The sequence below is a fragment of the Triticum dicoccoides genome, chromosome 7A, assembly GCF_002162155.2.
Source record: "Triticum dicoccoides isolate Atlit2015 ecotype Zavitan chromosome 7A, WEW_v2.0, whole genome shotgun sequence".
In the NCBI taxonomy this organism is placed as follows: domain Eukaryota; kingdom Viridiplantae; phylum Streptophyta; class Magnoliopsida; order Poales; family Poaceae; genus Triticum; species Triticum dicoccoides.
In genome coordinates, this window is record NC_041392.1 from 581,537,328 (window position 1) to 581,545,346 (window position 8,019).

Genomic DNA, 8,019 nt, shown 5'->3' on the forward strand with positions numbered 1-8,019 from the left:
CCTCTCTACCGGGATCGAAGCGGTTTCCCACAACCATACCGTGTACGTATCTCCGGAGTACGTTATAATCACTTGCCTTTTCTGGCTAATCACGGCCTCAAGTACTGTTTTAAACCGCAGCTTGCAGCCTACAGCATCATTTGTTTGGCGCTAAGCCAGACTAATGCTAAATTACGGGGCTTAACAGGCCTAGTGCCTACTGCCTAGGTACTAGGTAGCACTCATGGCGCCCGCCGCGTCCGGGAGAGACGGACGAATCCACCTCCGCCTCCGCCTCCGGCGCACAGAAGCCTGCGTCACGTATACTCTATCTATATATACCGGCCGCTTCGCCGGAGAGCTCCAACCAGCCAGCCAAGCCAAGCGGGTCTGATCGGAGGAGCAGAGGAAGAAGCAAAGAACAAGCACCGCAGGTCTGCAGCCACGATGGCTCGCCGCAAGGTCCCCATGAGGCTCATCGAGAAGGCGCGGGCGCGCGCCGAGACCCACGCCAGGAGGACCAAGGGGCTGCAGAAGAAGGCGTCGGAGCTCGCCACGCTCTGCGCGGTCCCGGTCGCGCTCGTCTGCTCTGCCGGCGCCGGGGCTCCGCCGCTCGTGTGGGAGTCGGAGGAGGGAGTGCTCGAGAGGTACCGGCGCGCCGTCCCGGCGGAGGCCCGCGCGCGGCACACGCAGCGGAGCTACATGGAGACGGAGCTGGGCAAGGAGAAGGCCAAGCTCGCCCGGGCGCGGCACGGCTGCCCCGGCGCGCTCGCGGACTGGGACGCCGCGCTCACCGGCATGACGCTGGAGGAGGCGCGGGGGCTGCTCGAGACCATCGACGCGGCGCTGCGGGCCACGGGAGACAGGATGGAGGCGCTGGGCATACCTGCCGACGGCGGCCACGGCTCGCTCGAGGATTCTTCCGACGACGCCTTCATGCCGCAGCAGCTGGGGCACGGTGGCGGCAACCCCGTGGACATGGACGCCCCCGGCTTCCAGCAGCTGCAGATGGTGCCGTTCCACGCTGGGAACAACGAGGGCAACTCTCGCAATTCTCATGGGACGATCCCTTCCAGACGCAGCAAGGGTGCGGCGGCTTCCAATGCGTCGGCGGTAACTACTCGGGCGGCGGCGACGAGATGCTCTCACCAGGCTTCACCAATGCTGACAACAACTGCTCGGCCGGCGTCGACGAGATGCTCGTGTTAGAAATAATTCTTTAGTATTAACATAATAGGATCTTGATCTCTAGATTAAAACACCTCTTCTGTAGAATATTGGGAACTAACCATGATTTTTCAGAGACCATCGGGGGCTCCATGCAGCTGCCGTGAGCCTCCAGCGGAGTGGAGTTTGTTGGGAAAGAAGCAGCAGCATGGAGATGGACGTGCAGAGTGCTGGATGCCGCCGGCACTACCCTCCTGGTGGCCGGCAGTGGTGGACGGTCTTCTGGACCCTTGGCGCTTCTTTATGATCGGCAGTTGAGGTTCTGTGTGTTTGTAATCGTCATCCATACATGGGACATATACCTTCTTTTATGTATAAGCGCTAGGGAACAGGACCAGACCAAAACGTTGGTTTGGCACCTCCGATCATGGTGCATCTTTACGTTAGGTAAGGAGACTTTGTCTCTTCCTGATTTCTCTCAGTTTGTTACACTGAGATCAATTCCAACATTCTCCCCCTTGATCGTAAGGTTAACAAACATCATAAACCCACTCTTATCATAGAAATAATATACCAAAGTAAGATGTTGCAGTGACCAATGAAATTTCATTGAACCTCAATAATTATAGTATACCATTCTATCTCGAAATGGATATCATTTTACTTAAAGGGAGTTGGTTCATTTGACGGTCCTAAATTCGAGGATCAAAAGGCTTTCTAAACCCATGCTAACAACATGATCATACAATTGGGTGGTAAGCCTTTGATAAACGGATCCGTAAAACATTCAAACATACTCATACTCTCAACTTCAATAGCTTGATCCTGGATTCTATCTTTCACAACACTAAACATATTGTCAATGGTTTTGGCAACACCATTTAACTTGTTGTTACTCGCATAGAAAACTGCGATTCATATTGCAGTATGTGGTTACAAAATGCTGTCTACCACCATAATTTTGGGAATAAATTTCTTGACATACAACCTGCCCAATAGCCTCTTAACATGCCACATAATTAAGTGCATTATTTCTAATGCCATCAGCGTCATTATGAAGCTTTTCCACGATATAGCTCCATATGCGAGAGTGAGGATGTAACATGACGTGGAAACTTTAATATCCACACATCTCGCAGAAACAATGTCTAAATAACCTAGGATAACCAGGTTATCAGACTTCTCATCAGTGAGCATGTAAACTTTATTGTCTTGCATATCTGCAAGACTTTTGATGGCTTTTCCAGTGGTTCATTTTTGGACTTACTTGTATATTTGCCAATTTTCCCGATCACAAATAAGGGCATGTTCATACTTGAATACACATGTTGCTTCTAACAGCTGAAGCATAAGGAACCACATTATTTGATCAGTTCATAATGGTTCTTTGGACACTAAAATGTCCACCTTTATTGCCCTTAACTTTAGCAGCAGGTGAGATAGAGTACTACCACATAATATTTTCTTCCGTACTCTATCGAAGTATGTCGTCATAAGAGAACTTATACTCCTTTTGGACCTATATCTTGATGAAGCCCGATACAAATAAAGTATAAGGCATCACCAAGTTCCTTTTATGTCAATAGAAGATAGAAATTTCTTGGCCCGCCAAAAAATATTCCAACTTCACATTTAGTGAACTTACTCCCCTTTGTCCCAACGCTCGTCTTATTTCACAATTGAATTTCTTGAGGCAACATACCTTATGTTAACTTCATCTATTTGACAAAACCCGATGGTTGAGTCATATATACACTATTAATTAGTCAACACAAGAGCATGTTATAATCATAACACAAGCGTCATAACAACTTAATGAGGAAACTCTATTGAGTTCCATACATCATTAGAGCTCACTATCAGACAAGCCTCTAAGATGATCATTAGCACACATTATCAATCACACGGAAATTGTGAAGTCTCAACATTAAGTGTTGCAATATGCATTCTTCTCACCTTCCCTGATGCATATGAACAAAGATCTAATGGAGTTATCCTTAAGATTCTTGCTCATACTCTCCAGGTTCCCTGATGATCACTTTATTTAAAAGATGGAAAACATACCCAAAAACTTAATAATAATCATTTTAGTTCTAAACCACAACACCGTCGGGCTGAAGATGGAAAAGAACTTAATGAACTGTTATTATAAATGAAATATAACCACGAGCCACATGATACTAACAAACTTGCCACTTGAGTGAAATGTGACATATAATTATAAATGACGTTGGTCAAATATATAATCAACATGTTACATCATGATGGTCATTACACCAGCAACCTTGTCACTTTAGCATTCATGTGTGCTTCATAATGCTCATAAGGGATTACACATTAACATAATAAAGGGAGTGATTTTTCGTTCATTCTTCTAAATAAGACTTGTTGCATCTTAATTAGAGAACCAAAATTAGTGTGTGCTTTTCATACATTCTCCAACCAGGACTTCTCGTTGGTTCCATCTTAATTAGAGAATTAACGCACATATTTTTCTTAGCTTTATATGATATAAGTAGGAGAAGTGAACGTGATATCTCATATTAAAAAGACTTCCATTCACCCCCTCGAAATGTGGTCGAAAACCACAATTTCGATAAGGTCTCTTAAAATTCTCTTATATCTTTAGTTATACCATATCACTTAATCTTTACAAATGATTCATTCAGTGAAAACATAACTTGTCTCACCCTAGAATGGGACTAACATTACATAATTGGAGATGACTTAATACAAAATCATGTCATCTGTTCGAGAGACAAAATTAAGGTTCTCCAATAACTGGAACATGAACAAACATCATCAATAAGATGAAGAATGAAGTTATCTCCAAAAGCTAGTGGAATAAATCCAATAGTTTTGACTTAAATATCCTTTGCATTAGTAATATGCATGATGGCAAATGCATCTTGAGATCTCCCCCAATGTCTGCCTTATCATCATGATTAACATCCTTCAACCTTAGTGGCAAAGAAAACACTGGGAGATTCCTCCATGTGCAAAATTTATTTACATAAGGTTCATCTATGCCAAAACGGAAGTTTGGCATCATTATTAATGTTCATTGCTAAAAAAAAGACACCATTATGAGCATCACAACAAAACATCAAGCATGAATAACCATGCAATGAGATGAATCAAAGAGATGCTTAATTGTTATTCCGATCCATATTCATAAATGACACATGAAAATAATCAACGTTGGTCAGAATATCATCATATGCCATTATAACATTTTTCTTAGATCTCTAATCAAAACTTCCTGTTGGTTCCATTTTGACTAGAGAGTCATAAAGCACATAATTATGAGCAAGAACTTTGGCTAAATTAATAGCTAAATTACCATAAAGAAACAACATAAAACCATGTTTGCCATCATACACAATGATACCTTTTGTCACGCAAGTTGACACTGATAATAATAGTGAACTTAAGTGTCAAAATTATCATAAAAATTTCTCAAAGACATAAATGAAAATGGCATAGAGTTAACACAAAAATATAAATGTCTTTGCCACTGAGTAAACATTGATATTAACATTCACAGTGAAAATGACATTAACATTATCATAAGGATATCATAATATTTTCCCCAAAAACAATTATATAAAATTTGGACATAAGCTTACACAAGGATTCACCAAATAATAATATTTGGTAAATTATAACGGTCAGATAAAAGGCAACACGTACTTTGGATAGATTTCATAAAAAAAAGTCATATAATGACTAGGATTTTGCATATCACATAAAGTTCTTTAAACAAAATTTCTTTGTTTAGATAATCAACCATAATTTTATCAATACCATTATGGTCCATTTAAGCTTATTTCAATAGTGCATGTTTTAATTCTACAAAAGAAATGAACCAACATAAACTTTAGTATTTGTCAACGAGCACACTAGCTCAACATTATTAGATGCACCGTGAGGTACGGAAAAACCACACCACACGACCATTTAGTGACGATCACATCATTAAAAAAAATGCCATAAGTATGGCATCAACGTAAAATTCACACTCAATGAAAATTTTCAAATAAAATTTTCAGAAAATTCAATGAATGATTCACATTAATTTCTTCATTGAAATGACACCGAAAATATGATCATCATAAAAGGTGTCATTAAGATGGCATCAACACTAATGTCACATTAAATTTCCAAATAAAATTCCCTTTGGCACAACTTTATTCAGAAAATTATAAACATAATTATAGGCAAATTCTAATATATTAGTGCATAAGCATAATTATAAACTTAACAACTGCACTAAACCTTCATAAAATGCCCATAACAACCCACGACGTTCTATTAACAAAATCTTATCATCATTGAAGGATTCCATAAAATGACATAAATCTTAATTGCTTAAAAGATGACATAAGCAAAATCTTTAACACATTTTCTGGCAGCTCTTAAATTTATTATACAGTGGATAGCCAAAACAAAAAACTTAAATGCACTGCCAAAAAATACAGAAAACTGCCACAAAAAATTGGCCCAAAAATACCCACGGCTACCCAAAGTAAGCCCAGTAGCATAGCAGCTACACGTAAAATAAAACAAACTTTTCTGGTCGGCTGAGGCAACTTGGGCCACAGTCCGGCCGTGAAAACAGCCCATATGGCGCCTGATGGCCTGCTCGGAGCCGCGATTTCTTGTGAATCGTCTGATCGAAACGGACGGTCGGCATCGCTCGCGAACGGAACAAAATCGCCGCCCGAGCTAACCCTAGGTCATTTGACCTCCTCCTCCCCGGATTTCTCGCTCTCGCACAGAGCGGCGACAACAGCAGCGGCTCGATGAGCTCGCCAGCCATGGCGGCGCGGGAGCTCCGCTCGCCGGCCAAGCGTGCAGCGGATTGAATCCCGCGCGCTTTGCCGTCGAACGAGGCCTCTGCGTCTGCGCGCGCCCGATGATTCGTACGGTGGGGAGGGATGCACCGGCCACCACCGATTTAGGGGGCGATGGCGACGTGCACGGCGATGGCCTCACACGCGCACATCCATAATAGCGGCGCTGGCGGCTCTAAACCCTCGGCGCGTCGTCCTTTAGCAGCTCAGCGGCGGCCGATTCTTTCAGCGCGTCGTCCCAGGAGACGACGGCGTCACCGGCGTCGGGATCCCGAAGGTACACCGGCGCGGCATCATGAGGTGTGCCCCAAAAGCTCTTCTTTTTCTCGATTACATCATTTTTTGGGCGCTGATTTACGGAATTCCTAGTTCTAGGGTTTCAAATTGGGGATTTTCTGGAGTTTGCAATTCCCCCCTTCTGGTTGCTTAAACAGGGCTAGTTGAAAGATCAACATAATGCGGAAGCATGGCTCAATTAGTCTAGCCGTTGAACATGATCATCATCATCGAATTAACACTAGCCAATAGCAATTAGAATCTTAACCGAAGCAATTAACCCTAAACATGGATCGTCAACTTAACAGAGAGTCTTATACTTTAATCATTAATCTTAAGCCTGCATAATTTGATCTTAACACATAATCCTAATGTGCTAACAGTAAAATGTTATAATCTAATCGTGACCAATTAGCATCATTAATACAAAAAGTTAGACCATGACATTAATAATTAAGATTTAACATGGTCTAGTTAGGGTTGTAAACAGAGATCAATCATGCTCATGATACCAATGTTAGAAATAATTCTTTAGTATTAACATAATAGGATCTTGATCTCTAGATTAAAACACCTCTTCTGTAGAATATTGGGAACTAACCATGATTTTTCAGAGACCATCAGGGGCTCCATGCAGCTGCCGTGAGCCTTCAGCGGAGTGGAGTTTGTTGGGGAAGAAGCAGCAGCATGGAGATGGACGTGCAGAGTGCTGGATGCCGCCGGCACTACCCTCCTGGTGGCCGGCAGTGGTGGACGGTCTTCTGAACCCTTGGCGCTTCTTTAGGATCGGCAGTTGAGGTTCTGTGTGTTTGTAATCGTCATCCATACATGGGACATATACCTCCTTTTATGTATAAGCGCTAGGGAACAGGGACCGGACCAAAACGTTGGTTTGGCACCTCCGATCATGGTGCATCTTTACGTTAGGTAAGGAGACTTTGTCTCTCCCTGATTTCTCCCAGTTTGTTACACTGAGATCAATTCCAACAGCTCGCGCCGGACTTCGTCAATGCTGACTACAACTACTCGGCCGGCGTTGACGATATGCTCACGCTAGGCCTCGCAAATGCTGACTACAACTACTCGGCCGGCGGCGACAAGATGCTCGCGCCGGGCTTCCCCAATGCTGACTACAACTACTCCAGCGGCGGCGAGATGCTCGCGCCTGGCTTTGGCAATGCTGACTACGACTGGACTGATCTGACCATGTAGGCCACCGACAAGTTGTGCGATGCAGCCATGCCACTTGGGTCTACCCTGACCTTGCCGACGGTACTCTTCCACCCGATTACTCTGCTCAGGTCGTCACCGGCAGGGACTACGTCAACACACCACCATCTGGCGGGTACGGGTACCCCATGGCCATGGGCGTGGGCGACAACTTCACTGACTTCGACAGCAACCGCACGGCGGACTGGTAGTTCCAGCGCTTCGACACAAGCAGTCTGCTACTAGGGGAAATGCAGTCGTAGTTTTGGAGCTAGAATATCTTAATTCTCACTCATTTGAAGTTAGAATTTTGCAGAATTATATGATTTATACGTGCATGATTTTGTACGGAAATTTTGAAACATCAACCATCAGTTCTTATGGAATTTTCATGAAAAGAGTATGAGCTCCTCTTCACAAAGATTCCTTTTTTGGATAAAGCTTCATAGTTCACAAAGTTCATGCTCGGAAACTCCACTCAAGAGTAGAAACAGTCGGTGTCGAATATGCATGCATACATCTAATGTGTCTC

At 43.5% G+C, this 8,019-nt stretch overlaps 1 pseudogene; it reads left to right on the top strand.

Annotated features, from left to right (window-relative positions):
- Window positions 1-426: 426 nt before the first annotated feature.
- LOC119327772 lies at window positions 427-7,750 on the top strand (annotated as a pseudogene).
- The last annotated feature ends 269 nt before the right edge of the window (window positions 7,751-8,019 follow it).